The sequence below is a fragment of the Borostomias antarcticus genome, assembly GCF_949987555.1.
Source record: "Borostomias antarcticus genome assembly, chromosome: 3".
Taxonomy (NCBI): Eukaryota; Metazoa; Chordata; class Actinopteri; order Stomiiformes; family Stomiidae; genus Borostomias; species Borostomias antarcticus.
This window is the reverse complement of record NC_140236.1, coordinates 17,908,382-17,932,794: the sequence shown is the minus strand read 5'-3', so window position 1 is coordinate 17,932,794 and position 24,413 is coordinate 17,908,382.

Below are 24,413 nucleotides of genomic sequence, written 5' to 3'. Positions count from 1 at the left end.
ACTAGCCAAGTGGCAAGACAGCAAAAAATTTGTCTCGCCATAGAGGAATTTAGCTCGCAAATGGCGACTGTTAATTTCCAACCCTGAGCATCAGGGTTCTGGACTGGGACGGTGGGACCCTGACTGTATTTCAGAGGAAGAAACAGTCAGGAAGCAGGTCAAGATTTCTCGGGCAAGAACCCCCCACTTCACCACTCCCACCCCCGACCCACCCAGTGCTGACCCCAGAACCTTCCTCTAGCCAGGGCCTGGGGGAGGGGGAGGGGGGGTGGGTGGTGGTTACAGCCAGGGCCTGCTGGGGGACAGATACAGTCATGAGAGGGTGAGGTTTAAGCCCTAGGTCTGATCAGAATCCATCATTATACTTCACATCACATACTCCCCTCCTCTCTCTCTGAATGAATGAATTGATGAATGAATGAATGAACCAGCCAGGTTATTGTCCCAGGAGGAGGCCAGATAGAAAAACATTTCAGAGGCAGGATGCAGAGCTGTGTTTCTTGAGGTCTTCTATGATTAAGTCAAGCAGGGCTGAGACATTAGTACTAATAGCCTACTCTATAGAAAATAAAGTTATTATAGAGTATAAAATGGCTCGTGTGTTTTACTGAGTTGTCTTTACATAAGTCTTGTACACATACTGGTCTACAATTCTACATTCCGAGGCCAGTCACCTATCTGACAGATCACAATACACTGTTGTTTGAAACCAGCCGTTGTACAACGCTTGGTCACCCGGAAAAACGAACTTGTTCGTAAATCAGTGTGCAAACTGGTATGCGAGTCTTCGCATGGGCTGGCGCTGTGTATGTTCGTATTGCGCCGTCGGGTTAAAGTGGTCTATGCTGGGGCGTTGAAATACTACTTACTGTGGGTATGCAGGGTAGGCTACAGCGGTCTGCGGTCTTGAGCTGTGTAATCTCTTAATTTCACTGATTAGAGTTGCCGTTTAGAGTTGCCGTTATGAATGTACGAAGCCATATCAGTCGACAGACGGAACCATAGGACAGAACCGTGTAGGTTATAGATGAAGATTGAAACGTTCAACGCTGGCGCGGACGATACCACTCAGGCACCGTTACCAAGAACTCGTTATATTATTCCAGTATTGATATTGAAATGCCGTGCGCTATTCCCTAAAGCATCCGTGCTTATATTTGATGTATAGCTGTCGATATCATGCCAATACATTTGAGAAGATAGCCTGTATATACAATGTTATTCAGAGCGAGGAATTTCAATCACCCCTAATATGGTCCTGCCCTGTTCTGAACCCCGCCATTGGTTCACTGGCAGTTTGGACGACGCGTTTCCAAGGAAACGACCTGCTGGGACCAAGCCCCCAGGATCAGCTTGGCGCATTGAAGCCACCATGGGCTTTCAGGCCAAGCTCGGTATTGCAAGTCACGTGACGGCATGCGGCCCAAGACCCTTATTTCCCATGGTTTGTGGATTATGATAGATAGGGCTAGAAAAGGAAAAAAAAAAATCTCGGTATCATTCAGCATCAGAGACCAATCTAATCAATATAAACTTTTAATTCAATGGGGTTTTGTTTGTTTTTGAAGCCACCAATACCTGTATCGAGCCATTTGAAACATGTGCTGTGCACAAGCCTCGGGGACGCTGGTCGCGCGTTCAAGAGTCCTGCGAACTCGGCGGAAAACACGTCACCATAGGAAGACCCGCCCTACTCTGCCTCTGATTGGATAGAAAGTCATATGTAATGACGTCGGCTAACATTTGCTATGCTTTTAGCAATGAAGCTGCTATGATCATGCTAATCATAGATATGAACGTATGTCTATGATGCAAATGATCATGACATGTGGTTACTTTAGGACAATGTTGGAAAAGATCTAGAGGGTAAGTGGGTCAATGTTGAATAACTTAGCTAACATTATCTAATGTTACATTTCTTTATATTAACATCAACTATATTGATAGGCTAGGGAGCTATGCTAACGGTAGCTAATGCTAACGGCTTAGCGTTAACGTTAGTTAATGCTAACGTTACGTTCGGAGGTCTCAGATGTATTTCAATTTTAACATAATGTTGAGCATGATCAATGTGACATTGTTCATACATTGATTACAGTCTGTAATCTTGTCTGGCATTATTTAGCTATAGTGGGCTGATGCTACTATAGCATTTGCCACATTATACATCAAATTAATCAAGCATAGTTAGTGTTATTACCTGAAGGCATTATTACCATTGCAAGTAAGCATGCCATGTATATGCCATGCCTGGAAATCAAATTAATAGTGTAATTCTTCCCCATCATAGCTCATTGTACACTGATATAATCATTCTCCTTGCCTTTGCTAATACTCATCTCTTTTATCAAACTTTGTGCTAGGAAATAAATCTGGCTGTGATTCGTCGCTAGTGCTCATCCAGGCTGTTGTCATCTCCCGCCTGGACTCCTGCAACTCCCTACTTGCTGCCATCCTGCAGCGTTGGCCATCAGACTCCTGGAGAAAGCTGCTGCTGACCTGGTGTTCAACAGCCCCATGCTCTTCCACAAAACTTCCCTACTCCGTTCTCTGCACTGGCTCCCTGCGCTGTCCCATCCAGTTTAGGACTGTGGTGCAAGCCTACAGGGCAAATGAACAGCTCCCTCCGACCTCCAGGCTGTGGTCAAGCTCTGCTGCCTTGAGGTGATTGGTTCCCCAGTTGCTCCAAGCCCCCCTACGGCAGATTGTAATGGCCATGGCTCTTTTCTGTCGCGCAAGGCTACTCAAGCAAGTATCACAGACTCCTTTATGTATCACAAGACATGATCTACTTTCCAAAGAAAAACAGTCGCACACACACACACACACAATAAAACACTAGGCTGTCCATTGTTAGTGCCTCCACATGTGCGTGCCAGATGATTGTGTTGTCAACAACTTCCATTGGTCTGACAGGAACCTCATCACTGACCTGGGGCCAAACCGGCCCCCCATCACAGGACAGGAAACACTACAGGACGCAACATCATCACTTCCTGTCGTACGTCTCTCAGTGGTCCCTGGGGATGACTGGAGACAAGTGGATCAAGTGTTCCGAAGCAGAACCAGGTTCCTCACAGAGGACAGTGTAGACGCCTACAAATGCCTACAATGACCCTGCAAAACTTAAAACTGTACATGTGTGTGTATGTGTTGACATGGGTTCTCATGTGATTGAGAAGAAGTCTGTTTTTTGTCAATCTTAACAGCACACTTGTTGTTGGTGTACATAGAGTTGATGATGTCATAGGTTTTTCCTCCAACACCACTTTTCAATAGTTGGTACAGCAGGCCCTAATACCACATTTAATCAAAGGCTTACATTTTTTTAAAATAAATAAAGCAGGAGAATCATTTGCTTTTTTTATTTTTTATTTTTTATTTGGTTGTTAGTTTGGATGCTGAGGGTAAAAATATGTGACTACCACCGGAGGTTTGGTCCTAATGTCTGCCAAGGTCATTCTTCAGCTTTTTACAGATTATGAAAGTCTAAATTGTAAGATTTCAGATAATGTGCCATGCATTGAAATCTGCAAATATTTGAAGCAGATGGTACTGTACACCTGAATTCACTAAGCAGAGAAAAAGGGCTTCAAAGATTCAGAGCTGTTCACACTTCTCACAGCCAGGTAATGGGTGGGAACAGTAGCTGGTTAACCCCGCCCCAAACCACTCCCCCACTGACTAGCTGTCATTATCTGTCAGCGGCTGTCAGTGGTGGTTTGATGGGCTTTTCAATGACAATGTTGGCTAGAAAGCTTACTCAAAAGTAATAAATCACTGTCACTCATCGTTTGCAGCCCTGTCCATTGTCTACCCGGCTGGTTCCCGCGCTGTTCCTCCTCCAATAGCGTCATTCCTGCCTGCTCTCTGCTGCCCTATCAGAGGGGTGTGCGCCTTATTTAAAGCCGCCTGTTTTCCCCCTCGGTTAGGTAGTGGCATTCTTTGTTAGTCAGAGCACGTTTTCGTTGTATGTTTTTTGCTGTGTCCACTAGTCTGATCATTAGTCCTGTATTATATTCGTATTTTTGTCATACCTTAGTTTCAACATTCCCTAGTAGGTCTCCCCTCAGGGGAGGGCAAGGTATGTTAGGTTAGAAGCCCGCGGGCTTACATTTTACACGCAGGTAACTTGTGTCTAAATACACTAGGTTATTTTACCCAGGCGGGTGCCACCTTCTGTATTTATGGGATTAGACTAGATGGGACAGTTAGTGAGTTTAGTTAGTGAGGACGTTGTTCTTATTATTGTATTAGAGAAGGTAGGGATAGGGAAGCGATAGGGGTTTATAGATCTAGGGCGGGAATTCTGTTCTGTTCATTTCTTTTGGTCCCGTCTGTTTTGGCGTCCTCCCCTTAGTTTTCCCGAGGCTCGCTTTGCTTCTGTACGTGTTTGGTTGTCACTATTATTTGCTCATTATTATTATTATGATTGTTATTATTCTTTGGTTGCAATAAACCCCACTCCTGGTTGTTGCCTTTTACCCCGTCGTCAGTCGTCCCTGGGTTAGTTATATTGTATTGGTTTGTGCCGCTACCTCCACACCGGCCTCTCTATCCCTAGACCTACCATCTGGGAGGGGTCCGTAACAGTGTGCCATTGTGATAATGAGAGTGAGGGCCTATGTATAGTACAACCAGAGTACTATACACGGACACTCTTCTTCTGTGCTGTTGGTTGGCAGGGGGTTTCTTCCGAGCTACTCTTTGGCAGGGGGCAAGTGATGTCTTGAGCCTCATCATAACAGAATTCTCTGATCTTCTCAGAAAGATACTGCTGTACCATGTCCAGTCCGGGTGGGGCTTGCACTTGAAGACCATCTTTGGGGGGCTGGACATCAGCGTTGCGCAGCAGCTGCAACTTGACTGGTGTTGCATCACAGTGTTCTCTGGCCTCAACCACACCAGGCATCCCAGCATCAGAGCTGTAATAGAACAGAAGGGAGATAGTGCATTCAATTATTGCCCACAGATAAAATACAACCATACCATGTCCATAAAATGGAATAGCTAATACATGACAACAATAATTACCTGAAGTTCTGGTAATTCTTAATGTTTTGGAGCTTTTTGAAGTAGCTACTCAGATGCTGGTACCAGTTGTATGTTTCAACAAGCACTGCGCCGTCCTCCAGTCCAACAAGCTGTGGGGTGTTGACTTTATTTACAGGAGCGCTGTCTCTCACCACCCCAGCGATGTCAGTCAAAGTGTCCACTCTGGTCTTCCTGTAGCGCTGCTTGATCAGGCCACAGCACCAATCGGGGGCAAACTTGGTGTGGCCTGCATTCAGGAAGTGGACGTCCAGCTTCAGGTGAAGCTTGTGCATGATCCACCAAGCACAGTTCCACAGCACAAAGTTGTTCTTGTTTTGTCCACTGCAGTTGTCACAATGTAGGTCCACGTGTGTTTCTACAACTCCATAGTTGTTGAAGAAATGATGCACGTAGTTGATTGCATTGCTGTCCTTGCTTGAGGCCATCCCTTCGTCGATCAGGTAGTTCACTTGCTTCGGCATCCCTTCACAGCAGACACCAAAAAGGCCACACTTATGAGGAGTCAAAAAGTACATGGGTCCTGGCTGAAGAGGGTCAGAAGGGAAGTGGACCTAAGAGAAAAGGCAATATAGAAAAGACAAGATGAATTGAAAATCAACATCACAGAGGCGTGTGTGTGTGTGTGTGTGTGTGTGTGTGTGTGTGTGTTTGTGTGTGTGTGTGTGTGTGTGTGTGTGTGTGTGTGTGTGGTAAACCAAATCAACAGTGGTGTTGGATGTACTTATTCTCATCTGTTGTGCAAAATCAAAGCTGTAGTTAACAGCTTTAATGATCCTAAAACTGTTGTTTGTTATATTGAGTAGGTTCTTTGCATGGTGGTAAATGGACTGCACTTATATAGTGCTTTTCCACCTTAGCGGCACTCAAAGCACTTTACAATGGCCTCTCTTGAATTTAAAAATTGAACTTGCAACTTCAATTTTCATAATATGAAAAAAAAGGAAAACTGGAAAAAAACAAAAACCAAATGTATTCCACTCCAGTGGCAGTCACATATGGTCTGTTGTATGATCATTTGGTAGAAAGCCAGTTGGGGTTTTGCTCAGAACACTCTTTTCAGTGAGGAAATGTAGGAGTCTGTGATTGAAGATCATGCAGATGATTGTTGAGACGGATTCCACGGTGGTTATTGGGGTCAAATGTTACGGCTCGCATGCCCTCGCCTCCACAACCGCCTCCCTCTCTCCCCTCTGGGCCCGCTGCGCGCTCGGGGCGTCCTACGCGCTCTACCGCACGTCGCCTCGGCCCAAGCATGCCACGCTCTGGGGCCCAGTCCCAATGTCCCCCCTAAACCCTCAAGCCCTGAGCCCTCACAGACTTATTGACGTCACCTGGTAAAGTGGTTGAGTGTGAGAGTCTGCAAGGGCTCGAAATTGCATAAATAGGAATGGGACAGCACTTGCGACAGATCACGTGACGTAACGTGTGTTTTTCAGCGATTTCACGTCACGACGCTGTGAACTGTGGGTAATTCCCTTGGGCTAAGTCTGCAGAAATGCAGACTTACGGGAAGGGGCCATAAAGGGCTCAAAATGGCTGCCGGAGAGCCCTCACGCACTTGCCGAGTTGACATTGGGACACCCCTAAGCCCTCGCGGACTTCGCGGGAGCGCGCTCTTAAGTCTGCGAGTCTGCAAGGGTGGACATTGGGACTGGGCCAGACTCTCCGGAGTTTCCCCTCACTACCGGGCGTTCCCCGTCTCCGGCCAGCTCCGCGGACTCGGCAGTCTCCTCCTACTCCGGTGACATCGAGTCGGATCCCGACATGCCCAGCACATCGGCCCGTGCGCAACACCAAGAACGGCGCGCTCGTCTCCGACGATGACGCGGGCACGGCTCTGCTCACCGGTTTCCTATTTATCATCACCACACCTGTCCCTCGTTCTGCAATCACCTTCAACCCCTACAAGAACCTGGTCTACTCTCCATTCATCGCCAGATCTTACCATAACCATATGTGGTAAAGTATAGCCTAGCCTACGATTTTACTTACCAGTGTTTTGTAGTGCTTTTCTCGTTCCCTGCTTGTGATTACTATCACTCACCCTGCCTCTCCTCCTCGTCTCTCCAGTATCCCGGACCCCCTCTGCTGAGTTGTACCAGCTAGCAGAGCCCTCACCCTGCTCCACCTCCGGCTCCCTTGAGCCAAGAACATTTGTATTATTTAGTGGCAGTTTGGTGGCTCCTATTTTTTCTCTCCCATTATATTTTTGTGGCATCCCTTTTTGTGGCTCCCCCTTTGTGTTACCTTATTAAATCGCCCCTCCGGGCTTAACCGTTCCTTGCTTCCTCCATTCCTGTTGCGCCTGGGTCCCACACCGAACCCTCACATCAAATATGTCTCCACAGTGGCGTTATCAGTCCTTGGTTCCAAATATTGGGGAAGATTCCGGAGAGACATGTTGAAGAGTTTTAGTATACAGTAGCTGATTGGAATTTGGGGTCTGTGTATTTTATCATTTCATTTAGGATGCCGTCAACACCACTGGCCTTCTTGGGTTCTAGTGATTTTATTTTGTCCTGTAGTTACTTTAGTGTAATTAGGGAGTCTACTGGGTTCTGATAGTCTTTTATGGTCGACTCCAAACTTATATGTCCCTTTTTTTCCTTACAGTATGTTTATACTGTTTTAATGTTTCCCCATAGTGAAGGCGTGTTCTCTGATTGTCTGGGTCTCTATAGTATGTTTATACTGTATTAATGTTTCCCCATAGTGAAGGTCTGTGCTCTGATTGTTTGGGTCTGTTTTTGGTTTGATAGGTTCCTTAGTTTCTTTCTGAGGTTTTTACATTTGTTGTCAAACCATTTGTCCTTGTTATTTTTTATTTTGGGCTTTACTGTTTGAGGACATTAGGTTTGCCCAGGAGGCTGAAAGGTCAAATATGTTAAGGCTTTCTACTGCCTTATTTACACCTTCACTGTTGCATTGAAAGTTATTTTCCAGCATGGTCTGAGCATGATTGGACTTGTTAGCTAATAGCATTTTGGTGCTTCTGCACTCCTGCCATTTGTAGTGTTTTTTAACAGTGTGTCATTTGGTTGGCTTTAGTACCCCCTGACAGGGTGTTGGTCTGTTCAGGTAGACTGAGGTTTTGCTGTGGTCTGACAGGGTGTTGGTCTGGTCAGGTAGACTGAGGTTTTGCTGTGGTCTGACTGTGTGTTGGTCTGTTAAGGTAGACTGTGGTTTTGCTGTGGTCTGACAGGGTGGGGCTGGGGTGTATCAGGGTGTCCTCTGGGTGTAGCAGGGTGTCCTCTGTGTGTATCAGGTTATCTGGGTGTAGCAGGGTGTTCTCTGGGTGTATCAGGTTCTCTGGGTGTAGCAGGGTGTCCTCTGGGTGTATCAGGGTATCCTCTGGGTGTATCAGGGTATCCTCTGGGTGTATCAGGTTCTCTGGGTGTATCAGGTTCTCTGGGTGTAGCAGAGTGTCCTCTGGGTGTATCAGGGTGTTCTCTGGGTGTTTCAGGTTCTCTGGGTGTAGCAGGTTCTCTGGGTGTAGCAGGTTCTCTGGGTGTATCAGGTTCTCTGGGTGTAGCAGGTTCTCTGGGTGTAGCAGGGTGTTCTCTGGGTGTAGCAGGTTCTCTGGGTGTATCAGGTTCTCTGGGTGTAGCAGGGTGTTCTTTGGGTGTATCATGATGTTCTCTGGGTGTAGCAGGGTGTTCTCTGGGTGTAGCAGGTTCTCTGGGTGTAGCAGGGTGTTCTCTGGGTGTAGCATGGTGTTCTCTGGGTGTTTCAGGTTCTCTGGGTGTATCAGGGTGTTTTCTGGGTGTATCAGGTTCTCTGGGTGTATCAGGGTGTTCTCTGGGTCTGACAGGTTCTCTGGGTGTAGCAGGGTGTTCTCTGGGTGTGAGAGGTTCTCTGGGTGTAGCAGGGTGTTCTCTGTGTGTATCAGGTTCGCTGGGTGTAGCAGGGTGTTCTCTGGGTGTATAAGGTTCTCTGGGTGAAGCAGGGTGTTCTCTGGGTGTAGCAGGTTCTCTGGGTGTAGGAGGGTGTCCTCTGGGTGTGTCAGGGTGTCCTCTGGGTGTATCAGGTTATCTGGGTGTAGCAGGGTGTTCTCTGGGTGTAGCAGGTTCTCTGGGTGTATCAGGTTCTCTGGGTGTAGCAGGGTGTCCTCTGGGTGTATCAGGTTCTCTGGGTGTAGCAGGTCCTCTGGGTGTAACAGGTCCTCTGGGTGTAGCAGAGTGTTCTCTGGGTGTAGCAGGTTCTCTGGGTGTAACAGGTCCTCTGGGTGTAGCAGGGTGTTCTCTTGGTGTATCAGGGTGTTCTCTGGGTGTATCAGGTTCTCTGGGTGTAGCAGGTTCTCTGGGTGTAACAGGTCCTCTGGGTGTAGCAGGGTGTTCTCTGGGTGTATAAGGTTCTCTGGGTGTATCAGGGTGTTCTCTGGGTGTAGCAGGTTCTCTGGGTGTAACAGGTCCTCTGGGTGTAGCAGGGCGTTCTCTGAGTGTATCAGGTTCTCTGGGTGTATCAGGTCCTCTGGGTGTTGGTCTGGGTGGGGTGCTTGTCTCTCTGTTGCTCCGGTGGGATGTACTTGTTCTGCGTTTGAGTGTGACCATCACTCATGGCGAATATCAAAGGACCATGTTGGAAATAAGTGTTTACACTTTCACATGTCATCCCTTGGATTACTGTTTTTACTCAATCCATAAATAAACTCAATCAATCAATCAATCGACCTCCTTCAGGGTCTTTGTGAAGGTTGGGACTGTAGCTTTGAAGATGCGTACTTGGCCATACAGGTTGTTTTGGTCCAGGGTGGGGTGCCAGGTAGACATGAGGCTTTGTTGCATATTCTCTGGAGATGTGTGCATTTACCCTTTGGATGAGGGCAGGGTGGAAGTCCCATCTGTGTAGCAGGGTGGAGAAAACTATCATTGCATTGGGGAAAGTGGAGGAGGATTTTGCTCTATCACTCTCTTGACAGACTTGGCCACCTGTTCTCCCGGCGCTCTCAGGTCATTAGTGGTGGTGTGAATGATGATGTGTCTATCCCCAACACCCCAGGTGTTCCCAGGTGTTATTCTGTCAGCAGCTCCATGGCATCTCTCTCTAGTGTAGAGTGAAAAAAGGAGAGGACCCAGGCCAGACCCTTGTGGAACCCCGGCAGTCAGACTATATGGTTCCGACATTGACCCTCTCCATGGCACCTGGTAGGAGCGATCCGTCAGGTTGGATGCAAACAGGGAGCGTGTAGAGCCAGTGAGGCCTCTCTCCTCGAGAGGAGAGGAAGATCTGGTGGCCTACCGTATCAAATTCTGCGGACAGTAGTTTCCACTCTGAAAACTTTAGACACAGTCCATCACTCCGCTCTCAGATTCATCACCAGCGATAGCTATGACAATCATCAGTGCTCCTTGTAGTCTAAGGTTGGATGGCCTTCCCTTGAAGAGAGGCGTATGAGCCACTGGTTATTTTTAATTTTTAAGCACTTATTGGCAAGCAAACTTTTTTTTGTGTGTGTGTGTGTTGGCTGTAAGCCGACACACCAAGAAGAGGGAATCCTTTTTGTCGCTCCCTTCCTCCCTTCCTCCGTCCCTGTTGGCGTTGTTGACCTGCAGTTCTATGTTGCTACCACAAGAGGCAGTGGTCCCAGAACATCAAAAGAAAAAGACTCCACAGATTTCCCAGGTCAGTGGTGGCCAAGTGGATAGTGTGCTGCCTATCACCGCAAAGGTTGTGAGTTCAATCCTTGGTGTGGACATACTAAGGTACCATGACATATTTTGTCAATGGATGTTATAGAAGTTATGTAACGAGCATGGGTCATATTTGTTAATTATAGACCCTTTTACAGCCTAGTCAGCACAAGTATGCGTGCGCATTCTTGAAATAGTAGCAGAGGAAGACAGACGAAATCGCCATTAATGCCTGTGTTTGCGGTGCCCATTTTATATCAGGTAAGTTATTTTGACTACCTGGTTTCACTGGAATGTCTGGTTGAAATTTAGCCCTTCTCAGTCCCGTTGTTGCATTCCGCTATGGTCCATTCACTTTGCTGTCAAAATAAATCGGTGTCGGCCTAGTTAGGAGAAACGCTCATATTTCCAAGTGTCAGATAAACATGAAACTTCACTTACCTAAGCAAAAGTGTCTATTTTAACAAATGCTGGGTTGAAGCTTCAAAGCACCGCCACCACCACAGAAGAAGACTACCCCGGAAAAATAATTTCACTCGGACAGAACGCGTCTAAATAAGTTATTTATTGGTAGCGCTGAGGCTTCAAAACCCAGCATTTGTTAAAATAGACCCGTTTGCTTAGGTAAGTGAAGTTTCATGTTTATCTGACAGTTGTAAATATGAGCGCCTCTCCTAACTAGGCCGACACCGATTTATTTTGACGGCAAAGTGAATGGACCAGCAAAGGACTGTTGTCTGGCATGAGCGAGCGGAATGCAACAACGGGACTGAGAAGGGCTAGTTGAGATGTAGAGTAATATCTGAAGTAAACAGTAACCCATAACCTGGCTGCACGCTAAGCTAAAGCTAAGTTCAGGAAATAAAGCCCAATGATAGCTAGCTAACATTAGCTAGTTATTAGTTATTAGCTAGTGCATTAAATGTAATTTATTGCTCTATAAATGTTCTTAGCCGTTAGACAAATATATTCCAGGAGCTTGCTCCAGGTTGCCTGTTTTAATATCCGTGTTGCTTTTATGGCTCTGTGTGCTACTAACCCTGTTCTGCCTTCCCTCTCCCTAGTGCCTCTCTCCCTCCTATCTTCTAACCAGGTCCAGTGGATGCCCCACTGTCACCAGCAGACCTCCCTGAGTCCGATAGATAACCCTGTGTCTGCTGTGGATATCGTAGCATTTAGTTAACACACACACACATACACACAGACATACACCAGCCCACTTCCGGCTTTAGGCCTGGGCCATAGCAAACACACACCAGTATTTGCCATGTCTCTCCTATGTTGTTTCGAGATTCTCTTACTCTGAAAATGTAATTTGATGTAATTTATTGCTTTATAAATGTTCTTAGCTGGTAGACAAACATACTCCAGGAGCTTGCTCGATCGCCTTGTTGAGAGGGGTCAGGGAATAATTTTTACAGCTCACTTATCTGGCCCCCAGGTGATTACTGTTTTTTTGCTTCCCTCTGGAATATGTAGGGGTGGGTTGTATACCCACCTCCCTTGTTCTCTGTAAAGCACATTGTGTTGCCTCTGGGTATGAAATGCGCTATACAAATAAAGCTTCTCGTGAATAGAATAGCCAGTGTTGTGAAATACATTTAACAACTGGTCAGTTGATATGTTGCACAGCAATCAAGCAGGACAATATCATTAGGGCTAGGTTAGGTAGCTAGCAAAGTCAGCTTGCCCAGCTGGTATGGTTATAGGCTCATTCCTATGGGATAGCTTAGTAGTTTTTGATTTAGCAATGGGTTGACTAATCACTAGATCAATATTTTAAGTTGGGATAGAACTACAACACCACCTGTGCTGTGGTACCAGGAATCTGCATTGACCCCTGTTTTTATTCACCACCATATCATGTTATTATGCAGATTAAATGTACTGTATGTCTACGTGACACAAAAAAGGCTTTATATAAATGTTCTTTTTGGCCAATATTTTAATGCACCATTTTAATGCACTATCTCCCTTCTGTTCTGTTGCAGCTTTGATGCTGGGATGCCTGGTGTGGTTGAGGCCAGAGAACACCGTGATGCAACACCAGTCAGGTGTCGGCTGCTGTGCAACGCTGATGTCCAGTCCCCCCAAAGATGGTGTTCAGGTGCAAGCTCCACCCGGACAGGACATGGCCAGACAGCAGTATCTGATCATGGATGGCTGTGACTGTGTCCATGATACAGGCAGTGCAATTACATAACATGTCAAGTATACTGTAGAGTAGTATACAGTAGTGCAGAGTAAGTTCTCTATTGTATAGACAAGGTGTTCAATTGCTCAAGTGTTGTCAGGTGTTGATTCAAGTGATAGTGTACAGTAGTGCAGAGTCAGTTGTCTATTGTATAGACAAGGTGTTCAATTGCTCAAGTGTTGTCAGGTGTTGGTTTGAGTGTACAGTGGTGCAGAGTCAGTTGTTTATAGTAATCTGGTTGTTCTATACATAGGCCCTCACTCTAATTATAACAAATGCACACATGCCACCCCCTGGACCAACAAGTGAACACGTGACACCTTGCACCTTGTCTATACAATAAACAACTGACTATGCATCACTGTACACTCCAACACTCAAACCAACATCTGACAACACTTGAGCAATTGAACACCTCGTCTATACAATAGACAACTGACTCTGCACTACTGTACACTATCACTTGAATCAACACCTGACAACACTTAAGCAATTGAATACCTTGTCTATACAATAGAGAACTATTGTTATTTTATTTTTATCCACTCATCGTTTCTGCAAATGAGGGAAACCTCAGTGTACTTTTGAGTATAAATAAAGGTTGAATAGAATAAAATGAAAGGTCAGGACAGGACAGAAGAGAGATAGTTCACTCTCGCGGCATGGAGTACCTCCGTAACTGCAAGGAGGGGGGTCTCTGTCCAGTGGCCAGCCTTGAACCCGGACTGGTGGGGGTCAAAGAGATTGTTCTGGTGGAGAGACAAAGATAGTTTTCTGATATAATTATAGCATCATGTTATTCCAGCTAGTGACAGGAAGTGACAAAGCTAGGGAAGTGACTTACCCTAAGTGTTTTTTCTTGGAAATCATCAAGTTAACCCCCCCCCCCACACACACACACACAAACAACCTGACTGCAGTGTTCTACAGACAATGACAGAGAAAGAGAGAGACACACAGAGAGAGAAGGAGAGGAGAGAGAGTGAGAGAGACATAGAGTGACAGAGAGAGAGAGAGACAGAGAGACAGATAAGGAGAGAGAGAGATGGAGAGAGACAGAGAGAGAGAGAGAGTTGCAGAGTTCCTCATGTAGTTCCTCTACAAACTGAAGAAAACAACAACAACAACACAAACACAAAGTTTCACGAATGTGGGAGGAGCCATGTCTCTCTCTGTGGGAGGAGCCATGTCTCTCCCTGTGGGAGGAGCCATGTCTCTCTCTGTGGGAGGAGCCATGTCTCTCCCTGTGGGAGGAGCCATGTCTCTCTGTGGAAGGAGCCATGTCTCTCTCTGCACACATCATGACCTGTTTGTGTTTAACTGTCCAGGCAGAGAGACCATAATACACTTTTGTCCCCTCAAGAAGGATCAGCGCTTTACCTCCCTCCCTCCCTCTCTCCTTCCACCCATTCCTCCCCCAGAGGATTAAGAGGGCTAAAGAGAGGGGGAGGAGGAGTGAGGAGGAGTGGAAGGGGTGGGGGGGAGGGGTCAACAGATGCCAAGCTAGCAAGCCACACAGTGAATTAAACAGACCCTCCTCCTCCTCTCCCTCCCCCTCACAGTTGGATGGGGGAGTTCAGGGGGAGGTAAGAGAGTCAAGGCTACATCCACAGAGAGTGCTAATGTGTGTTCCTGTGTTTGTGGTGCCCTGGCTACTGATTTATATCAATAGATGTGCTGGGGTGTGTGTGTGTGTGTGTGTGTGTGTGTGTGTGTGTGTGTGTGTGTGTGTGTGTGTGTGTGTGTGTGTGTGTGTGTGTGTGTGAGTGCGTGTGTGTGCGTGTGTGTGTGTGTGTGTGTATGTGTGAGACAGGGTATCAGGCCAGCAGCCAGGTTTGTGCCGGAGCATGTGTGATGGGGGTTTAAGGTCAAGGTTGAGAGTTGGGGTCAGGTGATCAGTTGTGACAGATGGAGATTTAAGAGACGGTCGGGTGCAGCTCCCCAGAGGCCGAGGCCTGGAGACCTGGAGCTGACCACAACCAGGAAGATCAGCAGGAGGACGACGATGATGATGAGGATAATGGTGATGGTGATGATGATGGTGGTGATGATGGTGATGATGGTGGTGATGATGATGATGGTGATGATAATGGTGATGGTGATGATGATGGTGATGGTGATGATGATGGTGATGATGATGGTGGTGATGATGGTGATGATGATGGTGATGATGATGGTGATGATGATGATGGTGATGATGATGGTGGTGATGATGGTGGTGATGATGGTGATGATAGTGATGATGATGATGGTGGTGATAATGGTTTAATACAGTAGGCTAACTGAGTGTTCTCATATGGAACATTACATTACATTACATTAGTCATTTAGCAGACGCTTTTATCCAAAGCGACTAACAATAATTGCATTTAACGTAGGAAGAGCCAATGTACTACTACTTGCCAGAACTCACAAGTGCATCTTCTTTCTAAAACAAACAAGTGACTAAGAGCATAATCTAGTGCTGAAGCAAAGTGCAAGAATCACAATCTAAAGTACAGTGCAATATAATATAATAAGTGCTTAGGTGGGAGGATTGTTGTAGTACTTCTTGAAGAGATGAGTTTTGAGCCTGCGACGAAAGATGGGCAGCGACTCTGCTGTCCTGACATCAGTGGGCAGCTCATTCCACCACTGCGGGGCCAGGACAGAGAAGAGCCGTGACCGTGTCGATCGACCGCAGGAGCCTCGGAGTGACGGGGCAACCAGTCGCCCTGAGGTAGCAGAGCGTAGTGGTCGGGAGGGGATGTAGGGTTTGACCATGGCCTGGAGGTAGGAGGGGGCTGTTCCTTTCATTGCCCTGTAGGTTAGCGCCAGAGTTTTAAACTGGATGCGAGCCGCTACAGGGAGCCAGTGTAGGGAACGGAGTAGGGAAGTTGTGTGGGAGAATTTGGGGTGGTTGAACACCAGGCGAGCAGCAGCTTTCTGGACAAGTTCCAGAGGTTTAATGGCTGACGCCGGTGCCCCCGCGAGGAGGGAGTTGCAGTAGTCCAGGCGGGAGATGACCAGGGCCTGGATGAGTACCTGCGCCGTTTCATTAGTGAGGAAAGGGCGAATCCTCCTGATGTTGTAGAGCATGAATCTGCAGGAACGTGTGACGGATGTGACATGTGAGGAAAATGACAGTTGGTCATCCAGGGTCACACCCAGATTCCTCGCAGTCCGAGTCGGGGTCACCACTGTGTCTTCAATGGTGATGGCCAGGTCCCGGTGCGGACAGCCCTTCCCCGGGAGGAACAACAGCTCAGTCTTGTCCAGATTGAGCTTGAGGTGATGTGTCGTCATCCACTCCGAAATGTCAGCCAAGCACCCAGCTATGCGTGTCTCCACTTCTGTATCAGAAGGGGGAAATGACAGAACCAGTTGGGTGTCATCGGCATAGCAGTGATAGGAGAAGCCATGCGAGCGAATGACAGAGCCCAGAGATGTAGTGTAGAGGGAAAACAGGAGAGGACCCAGGACAGACCCTTGTGGAACCCCCGTAGTCAGACTACGCGGTTCCGACGTCGACCCTCTCCATGTCACCTGGTAGGAGCGGCCCGTCAGGTAGGATGCAAACAGGGAGTGTGCAGAGCCATCGATGCCTTTCTCCTCGAGGGTGGAGAGGAGGATCTGGTGGTCTACCGTATCAAATGCTGCTGACAGGTCTAGGAGTATCAGGACAGAGGAGAGAGAGTTCGCTCTAGCGGCATGGAGTGACTCTGTTACTGCAAGGAGGGCGGTCTCTGTCGAGTGGCCAGCCTTGAACCCGGATTGGTGGGGATCTAGGAGGTCGTTCTGGTGGAGGTACGAAGACAGTTGGTTAAAGATAGCACGTTCAAGTGTTTTGGATAGAAAGGATAGAAGGGAAACCGGTCTGTAGTTTTTGACATCAGAGGGGTCGAGAGATGGTTTCTTTAGGAGGGGGGTGACTCTGGCAGTCTTGAAAGCAGAGGGAAAACATCCTGAAACAAGAGATGCATTGATGAGGTGGGTTAGGAAGGGAAGGAGTTCGGGTGCAACAGACTGAAGGAGAGTCGAGGGAACAGGGTCTAGGGAGCACGTGGTGGGGCGGTTAGATGTTACAAGGTTGAGGGCCTCGTTGGGGGAGAGGGGAGAAAAGTGGGATAAGGTGGGGCGTGGAGAGGAGGGGGGGAGCAGGGAGTGGAGAGAGGGTGGGGATGGGGGGGTGAGTTTCGTGCATGGAGCGTTGACCGGGGGAGGGGGGAAAGAGGATCTGATATCGTTAACTTTCTTGTCAAAGAAGTTGGCGAAATCATCAGGGAGAAGGGAGGAGTTGGGAGTAGGAGGTGGGGGCTGGAGTAGTGAAGAGAAGGTTTCAAAGAGTTTTTTAGGATTGGAAGCAGAGGTTAAGATTTTAGAGCGGAAGAAAGCAGCTTTAGCAGCAGACAGAGAGGAGGAGAATGTGGAAAGAAGAGATTGGAAATTAAGAAGGTCCTCTGGGAGCTTGCCTTTCCTCCATTTGCGCTCAGCTATTCTCAGGCTCCGTCTATCAGTACGCACTGAGTCCGACAGCCATGGGGCAGGTGGAGTTGGGCGTGCAGGCCTGGAGGTGAGGGGACAGAGATTGTCCAGAGAAGAGGAAAGAGTAGAGAGGAGAAGATCAGTGGCAGTATCAGAGGGTAGGAGAGAGAAGGATTCAGGGGCGGGGAGGGCGGAGGTGACAGTAGAGGAAAGGTCAGTAGGGGAGAGCGAGCGGAGATGGCTACGGGCGGTAGCCATGTGGGTAGGAGGAGGAGTTACAGGGGAAGAGGGGATGGAGAGGGAGTAGGACATGAAATAGTGGTCAGAGAGATGGAGGGGAGTGACAGAGAGGTTAGGGGTGGAACAGTCTAGTGAAGATGAGATCCAGCTGGTTGCCGGCTTTGTGAGTGGGAGGAGAAGAAGAGAGGTGAAGATCGAAGGAGGAGAGGAAGGAGAGGAAAGGTTCCAATTTCTCACTCTGGATGTTGAAGTCCCCGAGAAGGATGAGTGCGGACCCATCATCTGGGAAGTGCGAAACTAGTGTATCGAGCTCCTCTAGGAATTCACCAAGAGGACCTGGTGGGCGATACACAACAGCAATGGTGAGCTTGATTGGATACATGACAGAGACAGCATGGAATTCAAAAGAGGGAGGGGAGAACTGTGGGATGGAGACGAGTGAGTATTTCCATGTTGGGGAAACTCGCCTCGCAGCTCTGGGAGTGTGGGAGAAAGAATACACATCTGACAGGGCTGCGGGTGTGGCAGTGTTCTCTGGTGTGATCCATGTCTCGGTGAGAGCAAGGAAGCTGAGGGAGAGCAAGGATGCATAGCCTGAGATAAACTCAGCTTTGGGCACCGCCGACTGGCAATTCCAAAGTCCCCCTGTCACCACTTGCTCTCTATGAGTTGAGACAGTCGGATAGATGAGGTTAGAGGGGTTACGGAGTCTGGGGGTGACCCAGTGTCTGCGTGACCCCCGGAGAGGGAACACAACAGGAATAGGATGCAAACACATAATGGTAACAAAACAGGTACTGAGGTAAATGTGGACGTACTACCTTCCTGACAGTCTTACTTGACAAAGTCGCTCTTGAATAAGTCGCCCGGTGCCTTTGGCCGCCCTAGCCTTCGGTCGCACGCCGGAGGGAGCTGTCGCCTTCCCGCTGTCGCCGTCTAAGCCGTCAATGCTTAAGGCCTGTCACTGCTGATTGCTAATCGTCTGCCAGGAGAGTAGGCCACTCCCTCAGCCCACTCAACAGGGCAATTAGTCTAGCTCAGGCCGAAACTAACTCTCACAATAACCTTGAATAACAAAGCAGTTTCACCACAACACTGATGACTTAGCACTAGCTAGCAGAGAAACCAAAATATACTTATGTTTCTAGTTCAGTCTAGTAGCTCCAAGTTCCTTCCAGGGGTTAAAGCAATCTGGGGAACACTTGGCCCTGTGCTGTTTATAAATCCTCACTTCAGCAGGCCACTCCCTCAGCCCACTCAACAGGGCAATTAGTCTAGCTCAGGCCGAAACTAACTCTCACAATAACCTTGAATAACAAAGCAGTTTCACCACAACACTGATGACTTAGCACTAGCTAGCAGAGAAACCAAAATATACTTATGTTTCTAGTTCAGTCTAGTAGCTCCAAGTTCCTTCCAGGGGTTAAAGCAATCTGGGGAACACTTGGCCCTGTGCTGTTTATAAATCCTCACTTCAGCAGGCCACTCCCTCAGCCCACTCAACAGGGCAATTAGTCTAGCTCAGGCCGAAACTAACTCTCACAATAACCTTGAATAACAAAGCAGTTTCACCACAACACTGATGACTTAGCACTAGCTAGCAGAGAAACCAAAATATACTTATGTTTCTAGTTCAGTCTAGTAGCTCCAAGTTCCTTCCAGGGGTTAAAGCAATCTGGGGAACACTTGGCCCTGTGCTGTTTATAAATCCTCACTTCAGCAGGCCACTCCCTCAGCCCACTCAACAGGGCAATTAGTCTAGCTCAGGCCGAAACTAACTCTCACAATAACCTTGAATAACAAAGCAGTTTCACCACAACACTGATGACTTAGCACTAGCTAGCAGAGAAACCAAAATATACTTATGTTTCTAGTTCAGTCTAGTAGCTCCAAGTTCCTTCCAGGGGTTAAAGCAATCTGGGGAACACTTGGCCCTGTGCTGTTTATAAATCCTCACTTCAGCAGGCCACTCCCTCAGCCCACTCAACAGGGCAATTAGTCTAGCTCAGGCCGAAACTAACTCTCACAATAACCTTGAATAACAAAGCAGTTTCACCACAACACTGATGACTTAGCACTAGCTAGCAGAGAAACCAAAATATACTTATGTTTCTAGTTCAGTCTAGTAGCTCCAAGTTCCTTCCAGGGGTTAAAGCAATCTGGGGAACACTTGGCCCTGTGCTGTTTATAAATCCTCACTTCAGCAGGCCACTCCCTCAGCCCACTCAACAGGGCAATTAGTCTAGCTCAGGCCGAAACTAACTCTCACAATAACCTTGAATAACAAAGCAGTTTCACCACAACACTGATGACTTAGCACTAGCTAGCAGAGAAACCAAAATATACTTATGTTTCTAGTTCAGTCTAGTAGCTCCAAGTTCCTTCCAGGGGTTAAAGCAATCTGGAATGGCATCAGGACGAGTAAGATGGCTAACGGAGATGACCAGAGATGTGTTTGAAATGGTTCACTCACTCCCTATTCCCTATTACCATGGATGTATTGAGTGCGACTCATAGTGAACTACATGGGGAATGATTTAACAGTTTTGGGACACTACATGGAATGTAACTGCGTAAGATATTCATGACTCAAACAAGCAGACGCGCCGATCACTGATGGCAGCAGGTTGAAATATCAGGTAGTATTCAGGTTCCATGTTTAGTTGAATGATAAATCCCATATAAATGGTTGGAATTCTAATGATGTGCAAGTGTGATTTTGTCAACTTTAGTGCTGTCTGCTAATAGCAGGCTGTGAAGCTGCATGATAAGACCGTGATAGCAAGTTAGCTCACGACAGCAGCTTCCATTGGCTAAAAAGCAGATAGCTAACTTTACAACGATGATTCCTGTAGCTATTTTGATTTTGATGCTATTAGTTCAACTTCTGTTTCTCGGGCAGGAATGGAGACGAACTCGCATTAGCAGCAAAGCAGCTAGAGGAATGATCTTAACATTAGCTAACTGCTTTAGCTGATAGCTACCGTCTTCTTCACTTCTCCTTCGGTAAAACATGACACCGTTGTGTTGTGGTATTGTGGAGGGAGAAGCAGGAAGAGAAACCACTTTTGCCCCATATAAGTAAAATAATGGTCTCATAAGCATTTTTCGATTGTAAAATTGTGTTCACTTGTTTTAGTTTGCAAACATATGCAATTTTCTTAGCATATCTACTGGCTACATGATAACATAGCTTTCAAGTTTCGTGCGAGCAAGTCGTGCCTGCAAGCCAGGGAGAAATGACAGGAGACCGTGGCGGGACAAAAGTCGCATCCCGTAGAGGGACAGAAGTTGCATTGTGATGGCTTAGAACCAGAGGGGTGCGCGAGTGACATTTGGGCAGAATGAACAGGTGAAATGAAAGCTCTCGAAGTGATCTTTCTAAGGCTATTGGTCAGCTTTGTATGTTGTTTTAATGTGAAAGATACATCTTGAATGCAGTCAAGACAAATTATTTTGCCTCTTAACTTTTGTCAAACCCCCTGGTTCCAGTCAATTGGATTATAGGCTATAGGCTACTTTAGTTTACAATGACGTTACCTTATGAACACAAATAGCTTAACCTATAGGCCTACATAAAAACAATAGCCTAAAACCATGTTTATTTACAATGTATTTTCTTTCATTGATAGCACGCCAATAGTTAGGGTGAGGAAAACGACGCGGTCTCTTTAGCCCTGAGACCATCAGGCAGGCAGCTCAGGAGGTCGTTGAAGGCTATATATATAATTATGATATTATGTCTAATAATACATTCGTTGAAAGTAAAGAGAATTACATGCCAAAAAAAACAGATAGGACGCACTTTGCAGCAGTGCGACTTTTGCCCCTCTCCTATGAGACTTTCGTGCACACGCCCGCCCGCGACAAGAGCTGAATTGTAGTCAGCTTTCCCCGCTGCGCGCAGGACGCGTGCGTTGATCGCTGATCCGAGCGAGAACGCAGGCGGAATATCGCTCCCCGTCTGAAACGGCCTTGACTCCTGGAATCCCAAGGTCTTTCATATTGAAATTCTCTTGATGGTCTGGGGTTGCGAGACGTGTTAAGGGAGTGCATCAGTCGTGAGCCTTGACAGTAGCCTACCAGCCTGTGCTGCGCTCAGCACAAAGTTGGATGAATGGATGGACTTATTGGAATCCTGGAAAATGTTTATTGCGCTCTAAAATCATGAAAGCATAAATGTAAAAATGCAGCAACAGAAGCAGTCTAGATGAGATGGTGGTTTAAATGAATGGCAACACGTAGCCTAGAGGAAAACATAAATTGAGACTGGTGGGGCATTACAATACTTGCACAATATACTTTGGCGATAAATCCATCCATCTATCAATCATACTAGCGAATTCAATCCAACACTTGGCCGGTCATGGCGCACCCGCTAACGCAGGCTACCCCCCCTCCCCACGATCAAGGGCTAGGAAACCGGTCCATCCAGTGTATTTGAATATAAAAGAATTTGGGGGGGGGGGGGGGGGGGGTTACAATAGTCTAGTCCAGGTTCGCTGGCGAGTGACGAGCTAGTCAGATGGCGCATGCATGTGTGGACATTAATGTAGGCCGATTCTGTAAAACCTAAAGAATAAAAGTAGGCTACGTTCAACATTCATTGGAGTGGTCCAGATGGATAGGCTAGTCTAATCTAAATAAATTGAGGACCTGTATTTTCAGTGTTTGCTGGTAGCGAATGCCACAGACAGACAGGGAGGAAATCTATTTGTTTCATTGTTTCATTGTTTGTGCTCTGTATGCACAAGATAGTTAATGTTCGGATAAAATTGGCAGTAGGGCGGGAAAAAACCCTATCAAAGGCCAAGATTAGAAGGGATTTGAAGATGTAATTGGTCATTTTAAATGGGCCTACTTTATCTTTTGATGCCTATTTGAACGGACTGCATCATCAATGCAATGACTCTCCATGTTTTTCAGTTTTACCCTTTTCATCAATAAAACATCATTTTTACAACCATGTCTCATTGATTGGGAAGGCATTTAGAGCTGCCGGTCTATTAGCCTACATTCGGACTCAGAGGATGACATAACTGTTTATTGAGAAACAATTGCAGGCTGGGCTATATAAAGAAATACCACAATGCATGTAGTCTAGATATATTACATTATGGTTAGGCTATAGCCTACACTATTATGGTAGACTGCCCTCTCGCTCGCTAAGCAGGCTACATTGTGGCTGTTTTGTTCATCGCAGAAGCCTATAGCCTAGGCTACACATTAAAAAAAATGTTGTTTTTTTTATATAGGCCTAGAAGGAATCAGAATATGTGGAAATTAAATTTTAGCCTATTTTAATACAATTCAAATTCTGCTTAGAGATAATTATTTTCAACGGACATTATGACCTGAGCATAATTAATAATTATCTAAGTTAATATAGGCCTATGAGAACCCAACGCTTTTTACGATAGGCTAGGCCTATGCGTCTTGTGATTGTACTGTAGCCTAGGCTACAACTTAAGGCTTATTAGGCCCTATTGAATTCCTTTTATAGCCTACTAGGCTACTCATTATTATCGAATTATCTAGTTGATATATGAATAAAACAATAAGCCGTTTTAATGGCTATGGGCTACTAGTTGTATCTATACACGAGTTGATGCGCTCTGCTCTTACGCACGGTTGAGGCGGCAGCTCAAATACACTTCGCACATATCCTCTGCTATAGTCTCTCACAGACAGCTATGGTGCACTTCATGCATTGGAAGACAGTTCTGTTCTTGCTGCAGCTTGTCTTCACCATGCAGGTATTTTGGTGGGGGTATTCTTCTGTGGACACTGCGAGGGGCGCCGCCGGTGGCTGTTTGGACGCCAGAGCGCGCAGCTCTTCAGCCAACTGGAGGATGTCGCGTCTGGGGAGGCTCTGCGTCTCTCCACCAGTCCCCAGCGAGTCCAAGCTCCCCCAATGAATAATACTTATTTATAATAGCCTACGTAGCGCGAAACTGTGCATATAATAGGCTGTAGCCAGCGCGAAACTGCGCATTCCCTATAGCCGTTCATGGAACGGCTGGCGGCCGGTATAAATAAATAAAAACATACACGATATTTTCTTATTTGAATGATCTTGAATATATTTATATTCAAGATCATTCAAATAACAAAATATTGTGTATATTGTGCATGTGAACGCACTCACTGTCAAACCTGCCGCTATCTATGCACAAGATAGTTAATGTCCGGATATGATTGGCAATGAGTGATCTTTACTCATGGCGACTCTACTCACACACGCAGGTTGCGCAAACGTTCTACATACGGCCGCTATAGGTGACGATTCATCTGCGCCACGTGCGGAAATTACGCGGCCATTTACTGAAACGCGAGATCTGCCGATTAGTAGCCGCTACGTTAGAACGACACGTCATTCAGAAGTTGCGGCCGCGTGCAAAAAACGCACGTGATCACGTGGGCAGGAACTTCCGTAATAAACTCACTTGGCTGACACTTGATCTACACGTGAGCAGCAAGTACAGTCTTAAACTGACTTGGCTGACACTAGATTTAAAGGTATTTATATGACTTGGTCTGCACGTCTTTTTCGCACAGTCACTTACTTACTAAACCCTGACCACTGGCTATATTTAGCATTTGCAGTACCACTGGCTATATTTAGCATTTACCAGTACAAAAACGAATTAATGCTATATGGGGATATAGCAGCAAGCATTATGATACAAACCAATATAAGACTGAACACCATTAACAGTTTAGAACATTTTATTACACAAAGTACAGTGCAAAACAAATTAAAAGTATACATATTTACAAGGATGAGGTTTACGGTCTGTCACATTATGCATAGCCAGAAAAGCAAAAAA